This window comes from Loxodonta africana, chromosome 16 (assembly GCF_030014295.1).
Source record: "Loxodonta africana isolate mLoxAfr1 chromosome 16, mLoxAfr1.hap2, whole genome shotgun sequence".
Taxonomy (NCBI): Eukaryota; Metazoa; Chordata; class Mammalia; order Proboscidea; family Elephantidae; genus Loxodonta; species Loxodonta africana.
In genome coordinates this window covers 36442619-36457352 of record NC_087357.1, presented here as the reverse complement: position 1 = coordinate 36457352, position 14734 = coordinate 36442619, and the positions used below count along the sequence as shown (strand labels likewise).

At 44.7% G+C, this 14734-nt stretch overlaps 1 protein-coding gene across 3 annotated transcripts in view; it reads left to right on the top strand.

Annotated features, from left to right (window-relative positions):
- The window catches only part of UBTD1 (ubiquitin domain containing 1), a 62962-nt gene that overhangs the window by 1290 nt on the left and 46938 nt on the right, over nt 1-14734 (top strand). Inside the window, exons 1-2 of one of the 3 annotated variants that reach the window (XM_064269500.1) lie at nt 3920-4616; nt 4839-4877. The exons of 1 other annotated variant lie outside the window; for it this stretch is intronic. The gene's annotated coding sequence lies outside the window, so the exon portion shown is untranslated. Of the gene's footprint in view, nt 1-3919; nt 4878-14734 lie in introns of those variants that run through there. One more of the 3 variants, XM_064269499.1, reaches the window with a different exon arrangement.

The window sequence follows — 14734 nt, the reverse complement described above, 5'->3', positions numbered from 1 at the left end:
CCCAGAGAGGTTGAGCAACTAGCCCAAAGCCACACAGCGTGTTAGTAGCACAGCTAGGGCTAGAACCCAGTTTCCTCTCCACCCAATTGCCACATAACATTTATATAAGAGGAACCACAGGGGAAGTTGTTAATGAAGTGGAAACTCCAGCTGGAGTTTCCTGTCTCCTTTGACGCCAAAGGTGTGTTGCTTGGGGTGCGGAAACTGGGAAGGAGGATGGGGGAAAACATGGAAGAAGCAGGGAAGGATGTCTGTGTGGTGGACAGGATGACTTGAGGAGGAAGAAATGTGTTTTTATAGAAAGAATGGGGTAAAACTTAAAATCTTCTTACCTGAAGGCAATCCTAGCCATTCTTCTGAGAAAGTTGACTCTGAAACAAAGGCTTCCTTCCTCCCTTCATTCATTCAATAAATATTTATTATTTATGTACTTGTCCTATTAATTGATTTTGTAGCATTTTTCACTGTGGACAGCCGTCTCCTACTTGCAACTCTCCTTCCTTCCTTCTTAGCATTAGACTGGCTTGGTTTTCCTCTCTGATCAACCTGCCCGCCAGGTATTTCCTAGGGGTGGGCATACCCGTGGCTTCCTTTGACATTCTGTTTTTTCTCTCATGACACTCCCTGCCAGAGAAATCTTATTCAGTCCCACAACTCTTTATCCACTGAGAAGATCCCTGTGCTGTTACCTTCTACTGTTACTTCTCTCTTAATCCCCACTTCCACCTCTCTAAAAGACGTTCATATCCTCTAGATATCCTGGGAGATTCAACATCTTTTAAACTAAGTTCTGCCATCTCTCCCCCTCAGTCGGCTTCCCTTCCTTACTCTTATATTCTCCCAGCTGCCTAGGTTTGTACCTTGTCTCCCTGCTGATTTTCTCTGCCTCCATGTTCTCTGCCTCCCAACCAGCTAGTCCCTGGAGTCTACTGGTTCTTCCTTCAGCAGGACTTATAGACCTGTTCCTTCCCACTCTACTTCAAGGCTTTGTCACCTCAAATCCAGTTCCAGTCTCAAATTGGCTCACCACCAAAGGCAAGTTCATCTTCAATCATTCATTCAATGCAGAGTACTTGCACACTGTCGTCCCCCAGAAGGAGTTTAATTTAATCCACTGGTGTCACTAGAGGGGTTCAGGGGATGCAGACCACATCTGGTGACACTGTCAGAGGGGTGACACCAAAATGACTGTCTATAAAGTTTTTGTGGAGTGTTTTAGCAGAAATATATTGTTTTAAATAAAAATATTCCTGTAGTTAGATATAACAACAAAAACATTTTTTGTAAGCCCAGCTTACATGTATCAATGTGCCTACAAGGCTAAAACTCTATGCTTATTTACTTTTTGAACCTTCTAATGCTCTCTGGGACAACCCTGGTGGCATAGTGGTTAAGAGCTACAGCTGCTAACCAAAAGGTCAGCAGTTCAGATCCACCAGGCGCTCTTTGGAAATTCTATGGGGCAGTTCTACTCTGTCCTATAGGGTTGCTGTGAGTTGGAATCGACTCGATGGCAACAGATTTAATGCTGTCCGGAGCCCTGGTGGCTCAGTGGTTAAGAGCTACAGCAAGCTACGGGTTCTAACCAAAAGGTCAGAAGTTCGAATCTACCAGCTGCTCCTTGAAAACCCTATGGGGCAGTTATACTCTGTCCTATAGGGTTGCTGTGAGTTGGAATCGACTCGATGACAACGGGTTTAATGCTCTCCGGAGCCCTGGTGGCTCAGTGTTTGAGAGCTACAGCAAGCTACGGGTTCTAACCAAAAGGTCAGAAGTTCGAATCTACCAGCTGCTCCTTGGCAACCCTATGGGGCAGTTATACTCTGTCCTATAGGGTCTCTATGAGTTGGAATTGACAGCAATGGGTTTGTTTGTTTTAATGCTCTCCAGTCAGAACTGTCATCATTACCCAATTACAATGATGCTTTGAATCACGTGGTTTAGTCTGGACAGGCTCCAGGCATGCGCTGTTGTTTTTGTTGCTGCCACTGTTTCTATAGTAGCTGATTTTGTCAAATTTTCTGGTGATTTAGCTACAATATTGTGGTAGTTAGTATTCGTGAACTTATATCAATAATTTTTTTGGAGAATGAAGTAGTAATTAAAGGAAAAGAAGGAGTGATACACGGGAATTACGATTTACAAGTTAACAGTACAAAAAACATTATTGTATGGTCTGGTACAGGAGGAGGTCAGTGGGTTGCGGGGGATGACACCATGAGTTACCACATTAGATGACACCAACCCTAGGGACGTCACTCATTTATCCTGTTCCAAACCCTATGATTCTGTTTTCAAAAATGTGTACCATCCTGCTGTCTACAAGAACTTTGGCTTTCAGGGCTATTCAAGTCTTGCCCTTTCAGGACCTTTTTTTTTTTTTTTTCTCCTCTTCCCTAATATTAAGACCACCAGTTTGTGCCATTTCCCCTTTCTTATCAAGAGCCTTCTTCACGTCAAGGCCCAGCTCAAGTCCCATTATCTTCTTTGAAACACTTTCCCTGACATCGTCCCCCAGCAGAAGTGATTGCTGCTTCTGAGAACTCCTGCAGATGCATTATCTATGCCACTTAACAATTACTTACTCCATGTCATTAGTCCTGACTTTAATGTTTACATTCTTAAATCAGCAACTACATGGCAAGCCTTGAAGACCTGGGTTCTACCTTATTCTTATCCATGTGTATCTCTGTCTCTCACTCACTCACACACACACACATCACTTAGCACAATGACCAGTACAGAGGAAGCAATCAATATTTGTTGATTTTAGAAAGCTAACCAGACTTAGGAAACCCTGGTGGTGTAGTGGTTAAGTGCTACGACTGCTAGCCAAAGGGTCAGTAGTTCAAATCTGCTAGGCGCTCCCTGGAAACTCTATGGGGCGGTTCTCCTCTGTCCTATAGGGTCACTATGAGTCAGAATTGACTCGACGGCACTGGATTTTTTGGAACCACACTTAACCTTGCCATCTGCATTTTTCGTGTAAACGTTTAAATGAGGTATATAGCTACCTTTTTTTTTTTTTTTTTTAACGTGCTAGCGTATCATCGGAAACCCTGGTGGCGTAGTGCTTAAGAGCTGTGGCTGCCAACCAAAAGGTCAGCAGTTCGAATCCACCAGGTGCCTCTTGGAAACCCTGTGGGGCAGTTCTACCCTATTCTGTAGGGTCGCTATGAGTCGGAAGCGACTTGACGGCAATGGGTTTGGTTTGCTGGTTTTTAGTGTATCGTTATTTCAGTTCCGTGGGTCCCACTATTAGTAGCTTTATTCATGAGGTCCAAATCCAAGAGGAACTCTCTAGGATGACAGAAGTTTGGATGTAAGGGGAGGAATCCTTCTTAGCTTCACAGTGTGTACCTGGCATTCCTGTAACTTACCTACGACTTACTCTTTGACAAGGGCGTAGTTTTATGTTGTAAGGCTCATTCCAAAATTGCATAAAACTCCTCACTCACTTAGAGCTCTGATGTTTCCTTTACCACTAGAGTAATGGAAGGAAGCCCTCAACAGGGAGCTAGAACCTGAGTTAGAGTCCTGGGCCTATAGCTGGGTGATCGTGGGCAAGTCATCAAACCTCTTGGGTCACAATTTCAATATCTCAGAAAGGAAACGAGTTATACAAGATCATTATAGTTGTTTTTAATCATCGTCACAAGGCAGCTGTTTTAAGCTGGAAAGTTATTGAGTTGAAGTCTTATGTCTTGTAATGCCACCTTTTGCCTTAGTTCTGTCTTCTGAGTCACTTGATGGGTGAAGCAGAGACATGACGCCCACTAGTCAGGGAGTCTGACATTCTTAATATATCTTCAGTAAGTCTATTCCCTACTCCCCTCACTCCCCGCCCCCCCCCCCCCCGCCCCAGGTTCTGGCAGTCCTTGCAGGCTTCAGAGAATACTTGGGAATTTACTGCTTTGAAGGGTTACCTGTCATCCCATACATATCAATGGGTAGATCAATATCCCTGCGCTAGAAGTGGGTGATACAAACCCTCCCCCAGCTACCGCAGGGGAAATAGAGGTGGTGGAACAGGCAGGTCTCTTGCTGGGCTCCACCCTTTGAGAATGTGGCAGGGCTGAAACCCAAATATCTGACTCTGTGAAGTGCCAGGTGTATCCACTTACATTCTGGAATCTCAAGCTCAGGGTAGACAGTCCCTGAGCCCTGTTTTGGGCTGGTTGGGCTTGGCACTGTGGTTGCAAGAGAATCTGCTTCTTGTTGCATGGGCTGCTGTGGCTATTCTTGAGGGAGGAACTGGGCAACTTCTCTATTTGCTCAGTAAATATTTACTGAGTGCCAGGCACCATGCTGGCTGCGAACAGACATAGTCCTTGACCACATGGAGCTTACATTTGGGGGGCAGTGGGGGTAGGGCAGATAATAAACTCAGTCATACAAATTATATATGCTTGATTGTGTAAATCGTGTCTGATTATATGTACAAGTATATATTATATATGCTGGTGACTCCCACATTTATCATTTCAGTCTATCCTCTCCAACTGCTGCCTACTCAACACATCTATTGTCCAAAAGGCCAATTTAACGTGTCCAAAACAGAATTCCTGAGCCCCCACCCCCCACTCATCCTAAAGTCCTCCCCATCTCAGCCAATGGTGAGTTCTTCCTTCTGGTGGCTCAGGTCCCCAGAACTCTAGAACCATCCCTGACTCCTCTCTTTCTCATACATCCCTTAAATCCAATAAATCTTGTTGACTTTACCTTCAAATATACCCAGAATCTGATTGCTTCTTACCATCTCCACCACTTTCACCCTGGTCTAAGCTATCATCAGTCTCTTGACTGATTTTCCTGCTTCCTCCCTTGTCTCCCGACAGACTGTTTTCATCACAGCAACCAGAGTGATGCTGTAAACTGTAAGTCAGATTTTGTTACTCCTTTGCTCAAACCTTCCTGTGACTCCCCATCTCATTCAGAGTCCTTGTACTGGCCTGCAAGACACTGTAATTTTCACCGCTTACCCATCTTATTTTTTTTTTTTACCCATCTTACGCTATCTCTTACTCTTCATCCCCTTGTTCTACCCCCTGATATATGAAAGGTTCCCTCCGTCTCCTCCTCCAGCCCTTCTCATTCAACCCCTACTAGGCCATCCTATTTAAAATGAATCCCCTTGCCTTCCCTCCACCACCTGCTCTCAGCACTACCGACCTCTGTTCCCTGTTTCATTTTTTCTGGGAACTTACTATCATCTGACATTGGAGGTCTTCCCCTACTTCAAGCAGTCCGAGATTTTTGTTTTTCACTAGGTGGTACTTAGAGCAGTGTCTGGCATAGTAAATATTTTTGGGTGAAATGAGAATTGATGAGGTCTATTGAAGAGCAAGAATGAGCAGACCTGATTGATCTCTTGTCTTAGCTGGTTGTTAGAGCAGGTATCCTAATGACAGAATTTAAGCTCCTGGCACCTCAGGCCAGGATAAGGTCTCAAGGACCTGGGGTACGATTCCTTGTGATTTTGGAGACTCTTACTAGAAGATACCTGGACTGAAGCAGAACAGAGTGAAGCTGCCTGTTGGGGTCCTAACCAGGTAGTAGCACTTCCTTATCATTTTATGTGTCTATCTGTGTATCTGTGTAAGAGTGGACCCCTCTCTCGGCACACAGGGTGTTTGTGGGTCTCAGCTGGCAAGGCAGGGATGGAGCAGAGTAACAGACTAGGAGGCAGGGAGTCAGTGATCCTGAAGTCCAGTCCTTTCTACCCATTGACTTGCTGGGGAATTTTTAGAATCATAGAATTTGGGACTGAAAAGGAACTTAAAGATTACTTTAATCTCTTTTTTCTTTTCCAGCTATTAGAGAATAAAAAATAAAAGACTACTCCCTGCCAAGTTCACAGAAATGTGGTGCAACCTATATAAAAACTACTTGGGCACTTTTAAGTTTTGAGTATGACAAGAGCAACGCATCATAGGGAAATCATCAAGGTTAGGTGTATTGTATTCAAAAGGGAAGGGCTATAGCCTCTTTGCCACTTTCTTGAGTGGTGATCTTGGGCAAATCATTTATTTTGTGCTCAGTTGATCCTCTGTTTAAAAAAAAATGGTGAACTGGTAAGTCATTGCTCAGTGGACACTGAGTTTCTGTTAAGGGTGTAAAGAAATTGGGAATGGATGGTGGTGACGGTTGCACCACATGATGAAGATAATTAATGTCACTAATTTGTACGTGTAAAAATGTTGAAATGACAAATGTTTTGTTGTGTTGTATATATATATATGTGAATTTATCATGTTTTAGGTGAAAGTTTACAGCACAAATTAGTTTCTCATTCAAAAATTTATATACAAATTGTTTTGTGACATTGTTTGCAGTCCCCACAATGGGTTAGCACTCTCTCCCTTTCCCTTTACAACCCAGGTCACCTTTGTCCATTTGTCCAGGATTCCTGTTCCTTCCTGCCTTCTCGTCTTTTCTTTTGGGCAAGTATTGGCCATCTATTCTCTTATAGTTGATTGAACTAAGAAGCACATTCCTCATGTGTGTTATCATTTGTTTTATAGGCCTGTCTAATCTTTGGCTGGAAGGTAGACTTTGGGAGTGGCTTCGGTTCTGAGTTAGCAGGGTGTCCAGGGGCCATAGTCTCTGGGGCTCCTGTAGTCTTTGTCAGACCAGTAAGTGTGGTCTTCTTTTGCATGTGTGTGTGAAGTTGAATTTTGTCCTACATTTTTCTCCTGCTCTGTCTGGAACCCTCTATTGTGATCCCTGTCAGAGTGGTCGTGGTGGTAGCTGGGCACCATTTAGTTCTTCTGGATGTTGTATATATTTTTACCACAATAAAACCATCGATGATAGTATTTCCAGCTTACTTCAGAGAGATTTATGGGGGTAAAATAAGGCAACTGTTTTAAAAATTACTTTCATGGCTGCACAGTCTGCTCAGATATGAGATCCCAATCCAGAGTCTCATCTGGCATTGGTGGGAAATAAGGCCTTGATTCTTGCTTCCTTCCTGGTTGTGTGTGTGGCTTTGGGCAAGCCTCTTGATCTCTTTGACCTCAGTTTCCCCATTTTTACAATAGTATAAGTACCACCCTGCTCACCTCTCAGAGAAATTGTAAGAATCAAGTGAGATCCTAGATGAAAGGAAGTTTTGTGAACTTATAAAATTTCTATTACTCAAAGCTGCAGGATTTTTACACACAAAAAATGTAGCAAGTGATTTTTTCCTCCAGATCATTGAAGCTTACTCTTTTAAGGCACAACACTAAAAAAGAAGTTTTTAAAAACTATTTTTGGATAGGGCTGTTTCTGAAATAAATGATGTACTTCCGAGCAAAGTATACCGAGCATAAATAACGTCCTCTCTACGACTCAGGGTCACTTACTTCATACCTCGTACATATGAAGCACCTGCTGGGTGCAGGGTGGGGACCACAAAGGTTCTTTCTCTCAAAAGCATGTTATCTCTGAAAGAAGAACTTATCAGGGAGTGAACTGGTGGAGGGGCAGAAGGAAATGGTGGTGGAGAGCCCATACCTAGAGTGCTGGGCGTCAAGGTCCCAAGTGGCAACATCGGTGTCGGGAGGCGCTTACATCATTTTCCAGGTCCTCAACGAAAAGAGCAAGTCCTGCCTGATCAGTTATTATATGCATATAATAGTGTGGGGCCTCTGGGCTTTTAAGATTGTAGGGCAGTGGCCCCCCAAACTAAATGGTTCCCGGCTGCCATGTTTTTGGGGTTTATGTTTCCACCCATAAGCATCGTTCTGTCTTCTTCCTGGTAGACAGTGGTCACTCATGAGATTCTATCTGGCAGTCTGAAATAGCAGCCTCTGAAGTTTCCTCGGGAAACAGACCACTAAGCTTGTTAGAATTGTGCCTAGAGGAAGAGTAAATAGGCTCAAAGTGGCAGCCTGAGGGGTTCTCCAGAGAGTGAAGTGCATGAGTTCCGGTGGGTAGATTCTGTGACATCTCTTCTGGTCAGTCCGAACTCATTTTTGGCTTGCTTCTGGGTTTCTATGTTGTCGATGGTTGGGGTTGATGGACGGTGGCTTCCAGTTAAGCATAGCAGGTCTGTGTTGTTATAATTCATCTGGCTCCCAAAGAAGGTTAATGCTATCTTATTTGGAGTCCCTGGGTAGTATAAATGGTTAACATGTTCAGCTGCTAACTGGAAGGTTAGAGGTTCGAGTCTACCCAGAGGCTCCTTGGAAGAAAAGCTTGGCAGCCTACTTCCAAAAAAACCAATCATTGAAAACCCTATGGACCGCAGTTCTACTCTGACACTCATGGCATCACCACGAGTTGGAATTGACTTGATGGCAACTGGATTTTTTTTTTTTTAACTCCCTTTTGCATGTGAGAGATACAGGACTATGCTTCAGCAAAAAGAGGGGAAAACATAGGAATGAGTAAAAGGTAAGTGTTACAGTGACATGTCAACATGGCAAGCTTGTCCCATTCTTGAGGTCAGTTTGCTTTTTTCTGAGCCTTTGGAGGCCATAAGGAAGGGAAACCAAGCTCAGTGTGCACCCTCACTTCTGACCTTCCCCAACCCTCAACTCCCTTTCCTCATCAACCTTGGAAAGATGATCCCTTCAGAAAGAGGGCAGAGCTCCTTCCACCACTGAGTTTGGGCTGGAGGAGGAGAAAGGGGGATGGCTCCTCTCCTGTACCACCCTCTCGGAAGCTGATACCAGGAGCAGAAGGTAAACTCTGATGCACTGTCTTCTCAGAGCCCAAGCCTAGGCAGCCAGGCATCAGCCTGGGTCTTAGAGACAAACGAGTCCGTGGATGGTCATTTTTTTTTTTAAGGGCTTAAAGGGGTGCAATTAGTAACAGCTTACCTTTGCTGGGTGTTCACCATGTGCCAAGAGGGTCACAAGTGGTATCTCAGTCAGTCCTTACAAGCATCCAGTGGGTGGATACTATTATCACGTTTTTACTGGTGAAGAAATTGAGCCTTCTTAGAAAGGCAGTGTGTCCTGCCTAAGGCCACACAGCTTGTAAGCAGCAGTGGCAGAATTTGAACCCAGGTAGTCTGATCTCAGAGCCTGAGCTTCTGTACAGCTTATCTTCATTGGACTGGAAGGACGAGAGCATATGTAATTAATATATTTAGTAAGAGTTTATTGTTATTGATGCCTTGAGGTACCATGCTAATTTTCTTTGATTGTCCTGGTTTACCTACAGGAACATTTCTACCCATTTTACGTATGGGAAAACTGATGGTCAGGAAAATGAACTAATTGCTAGTGGTTACAATGCTGAGAAGAGGCAGAGCTGGAACTCAGCCTGACTACTTTCACCTAAATTCCAGTGTTCAGAGCTCAATCCATTGTGCTCCAGCCATGAGCGGTGCTGATCCATCTTCCCTCCTCCCCATGAAAAGAAGCTGAGGAAGTTAGCTGTGATGGCTACAAAGCTTGAGGGACTGTAGTCACTTCCCTCCCTTCCCATTGCTGCTTCCTTCGTTAAGTTCCAGGCCACCAACCTACCACCTCCACACCTAAGAGCCATGAGGCCATTATCTTGGATGAAAGTGCTTGGCTCATAGCAGATGCTGAATAAATATCCACTGAATGTTGTTTGGGGGCAGTGTGTGCTGGAGGCAGTAGAATCACTACCAAGACTGTGCTCCTAAAGAGAAACACACCAAAACCAAAACCCATTGCCATCAAGTCAGTTCTGACTCTTAATGACCCTATAGGACAGAGTAGAACTGTCCCATAGGGTTTCTAAGATGGCGCTGGTAGAGTCAGACTGCCGACCTTTTGGTTAGCAGCGGAGCTCTTAACCACTGTGCTACCAGGGCTCCGAGAAACACAAGTAGAATGCTAATATTGTTCTGCTTCCTCCTCCTTCTCCCATGGTGACCCTCCACTTTCCAACTCCCAGACACCAAGGACTTGAAGAACAGAGCGCCCTGGCTCTGCAGACTCTGGGAATTCCCAAGGGAAAGAGGGACTGAAGAGTCACATTAGCTAAGTGCCTGCAGGATCAGGTGTCACTCTTTGTAATTAATAAGACTAAGGAGCCCTTGCTTTGCTCAGCATTTTGCGGTTTTCAAAGTGCTTTCTCAGGTGTTACATATCATTTGATCCCCACAACCACCCTGTTTGGTAGGCAGGGAAGGAATCGTTTTTCCCCGTTTTACAGATGCGGATACTGAGACTTCACGAGGATGTTAAGCTGCCTAAGGTTATGTGACTAATAAGTGGCAGAGGGTGGCAAGGTAGCAATGGCTCTACCACTTTCTCACTGTAGTGAGAAAGCCTCAGTTCAGAGCCTCAGTTTCCACATCTGTAAAATGGGACAAGAAAAGACCATTTAGAGTAGCCAAGAATTAAATGTGATAATGTATGTGAAGTGATCAGCACAGTGCTTGGCTCACAGCAGATGCTTAGTAAATGATGGTGGTAGGTGAATGACAACAAACAAGGCCAAGTTCATTGTTCCTTTGATGACTTGTTCAACCTATTGATCCTTATTCAAGGAAGAGTCTTGGGAGGAGTAGGGTATAGCCTTCTCCCATCCCCACCTGAAAAATCTGATTCTGGTCACCCTTCTACTCTTCCTCTGGAGTCAGAGTATATAATAGTGTGGGTTGACCATGAATTTCTTTGATTTGCAGTGTCTGAGGGTTTTTTTTATTATTATTATTAGTGTACTTCAGATGAAAGTTTACAGAACAGACTAGTTTCTCATTAAACAGTATTCGTATTGTTTTATGACATTGGTTAACAACCCCATGACATGTCAACACTCTCCCTTCTCAAACTTGGGTTCCCTATTACCAGCTTTCCTATCCCCTCCACCCCGCCCACCCCCCCACCTTCTAGTCCTTGCCCCAGGGCTGGTATGCCCCTTTAGGCTCAGTTTGGTTTATGGGTTTGTCTAATCTTTGACTGAAGGGTGAACCTCAGGAGTGACTTCATTACTGAGCAGAAAGAGTGTCCGGGGGCCATACTCTCAGGGTTTCTCCAGTCTCTGTCAGGCCAGCAAGTCTGGTCTTTCTTTTTGAGTTAGAATTTTATTCTACATTTTTCTCCAGCTCTGTCTGGGACCCTCTATTGTGATCCTTGTCAGAGGAATCAGTGTTGGTAGCCGGGCACCATCTAGTTGTCCTGGACTCAGTCTGGTGGAGGTCATGGTAGATGTGGTTCATTCGCCCTTTGGACTAATCTTTCCCTTGTATCTTTAGTTTTCTTCATTCTTCTTGTTCCTGAAGGGGTAAGACCAGTGGAGTATCCTGGATGGCCGCTCACAGGCTTTTAAGACCCCAGATGCTACTCACCAAAGTAGAATGTAGAACATTTTCTTTATAAACTGTTATGCCAATTGAGCTAGATGTTCCCTGAGACCATGGTCCCCACAGCCCTCTGAGGGCTTTTAAATAGGACATATGTAAGATAGTTTTCTTCTGGTGTCATGTGATTATGACAAAGTCCCTGGGGAGTATAAACTGTTAACATATGTGGCTGCTTACTGAAAGACTGGAGGTTCAAATCCACTCAGAGATGCCTTAGAAGAAAGGCCTGGTGATCTACTTCTGAAAAATTAGCCTGTTGAAACCCTATGGAGCACAGTTCTACTCTTTGACACACATGGGGTTGCCATGAGTTGAAACTCACGCAGGGGCAACTGGTTGGTTAATTATAACAGATATTTTAATCATTCAGTATCGGTTTGCATGTTATTATTCCAGCTCCTTCAGGCCATTAGCTATGTAACCTTGGGCAACTTGTTTTAAAAATTTCAACCTCAGTTTCCTCATCTGGAAAATGGAGATAACAGTAGTAGCTACTCCATAGGTTTGTCATGAGGATTAAATGAGTTAATGCATATAAAGTACATAGAACAGTGCCTGGGACATGGTAAATGATAAATGTTAGTTATTTTTATTATTATCATTGTGCTTGGCACTGTATTTAAGCCAGCTGTCCCTAACGTTCCTTTTCCCCTCAAGTTGAAACCCATGTCCGATGAAGTTCACATCCAATGCTTAACTTCCACAAGGTACCCTGAGTTATCAACCATTCCTGTAATTCCACTCATTCATTCAAAAAAGCAGATCGGAAGCAAGTTGAGGGAGACCGATGTTGTTATAGAGATAACCTTGAATCTAGTTTCCTTTATTAAAATGTGAATCATTCACAAAAAAGTGAGAACTTTAATTCTTAATAGTAACAAATTATTTCCAACACATCCCACAACTCCTGCGGATTCCAGCAGCAACCAGTGGCTACTTTTCGGGGCCATCTCCTAACTGAGGAAAACATTTATTGCCTGTTAGGTCAAGGCTGGCTAGTGACCTTGGTTTGCTTTGGCCCATCTTCAGCTTTGCAGAAGGGGCTTCCTTCCTTGAGCTTTGCTCACTATGATACACTTTGTCAGCTGCAAACATCCCCTCCCTGAACTTCCAAGAAGCTGGTGATGAGCATCCACAGTAGAGCCATCCCTCCTTCCGCACCCCGAACTAGATTCCAGGGACCCCTGATGGCACAAATGGTTAATTGCTTGGTTGCTCACTGAAAGGTTGGCAGTTTGAACTCACCCAGTGGCTCTGTAAAAGAAGGACTGGCTATCTGCTTCCGTAAGGATTACAGCAAAGAAAACCCTATGGGACAGTTCTGCTCTGTCACATGGGGTCACTATGAGTCATAAACAACTCGGTGGGACACAACAACAACAAGTAGATTCCAGACTGAAAACTAGTTGTTTTTATTGTTATTAGATGTTACTACTTACTAAGCAACCGTGTGCCAGGCACGGCAGCAGGTACTTTACACACATCTGATCAAATCCTCCTGGTAATTCTCAGAGGGGAGATTATTCTCCTTTTAGGAGAGGGGCTCAGTGACTTTAACTAGCTTGTGCGGGGCCACACAGTGAAAATGGAAGATTTTGAATTCTAAATCACTGTTTTTGCCTCTTAACCCTGGGTTCCTGCCACGCAATACTTACCTCACTGTCCATGTCAACAAAGCCCTTACCAGGCCCTAAACAGGTATAGCTGGTTTATTGACGTCATTACCACCCATGACTAACAAGTAGTCCAATTCTGCCAGTTCTTGTACTTACGTCTTCAGTGTACCAGAAAGTGTACTTGGTGACAACCTTCGTGGGTTTGTCCCTCCTCCCACCCTCTATTACCCCCACACAATGGGAAACAGCCCACACTCTGTCCTCTGTAATATGGGGTATTGCACATGGCATTGATTTTTTACTTAGTGAAAGCACTCTGTTCCCCCCAAATAGACTATCACATGGCCCAAACGTTTCATTTTCTGAGCCCTCATAGCAGCTCCAGGAATCCCCATCACCGAAATCAGTCCCATTTATTAATCTCCGACCACGTGTGTGCTAGGCACCCTACTAGGTGTTTGTCATCACTGTCTTAAATTTTCACATCGGTCCTATAATGTAGGCATGTGTTATTGTTAGGTGCCAATGTGTAGATTTCAACTCATAGCAACCCCATGTGACAGAGTAGAGCTGCCCCACAGCGTTTTCTTGACTGTAGTCTTTATAGAAGCAGATTGCCAGGTCTTTCTCCCAAGGAGCGGCTAGGTGGGTTCAAACCACCAACCTTTCAGTTAGCAGCCGAGCACTTCACTGTTTGCGCCACCAGGGCTTCTAAGGTAGGCATAACGTATGCATCATTACCTCCATTTTAATGTAGACTTAATTGCCTCAATTTTGCAGAAAAGGAAACCGAGGCTTTGGGAGGTTAAGACACTGGCCCATGAAGGTGGAGGAGTGCTCTTTGAATCTTGGCGTTTGGTCCCAGGGAGGCTGTACCTTAGCTACTATGGTAACTGCCTCTAAATATTTACTGCACCTCTCTTGTCCCAGGCACTGTGTGAAGTGTGAGGAGCACAGCATGCAGAGAAAGTTCCCTCCTCAAAGAGCTCGCAGTGTGATGGACTAAAGAATACCGGAGTGTCTGTGATTTATTTTTATTTTTCCGAACCCGATCGGCAGATCCGTAACCCACAGTGCCAAGGGTCCAGAGTGAGCTAAGGAGGCAGGTTCCAGGGGAGCCAGGTGATACTCTCCACGGTGTGTTTATGCCCCAGGCTGACTTCTCCATTAGCTCCTTGTCCTTCTTCCCTCTGTGCTCTCACTTCAGGTTCCCTGGACCCAGAGCCCGTTTGGGTCTGGCCCAGCGTGGCATTCCTGATTGTGGCTCTGCCCAGATCTGGCTGCCGAGGAGAAAGGAGACCTTATTTAGTTGGAAACTTAGTGCTCTTCTGTCCTCTTTGTAAGGTTCCGATGAAATTAAAAAAATGAAAACCCACATGCTGTATGCACAGTTATTTGGGAGCCCTCTCTTTGAGGCCAGTAGGTAGAAAGAAAGATACATTGGGCCCTTTAATCTGCAGCCAGCTCCTCCTGGTTGAAGCTGAGTTTAGTTCTGTCCTGACGACTGGGGTATGCCCAGATGCAGGTGTCCTGTGGAAGGAAGATCCAGGGCCTGGATATCTGGTCCGTCACTGGCCTTTAAGCACTTTCCCTGCATCCCTGAGCAGAGATGCTCAGCCTGGTACTTTCCACAGCGTCACTCCTTGGGCATTTTTCTGTGCCAGGGGCCCTGGCCCAGTGGAAGTGTCCAAGGAAAGACTTCAGCCTGAAGGCCCTGTTCTTCCAATTGTCAGGACCATCAACCAGTGCTAATTTGGGTAGACCCTTTTGTAGGCTGGGCCTGGGGCCTCAGTTTTAGAGGAGAAATGATCCCTTTTTTAAAAGCCATGAGGTTGGGGAGGCT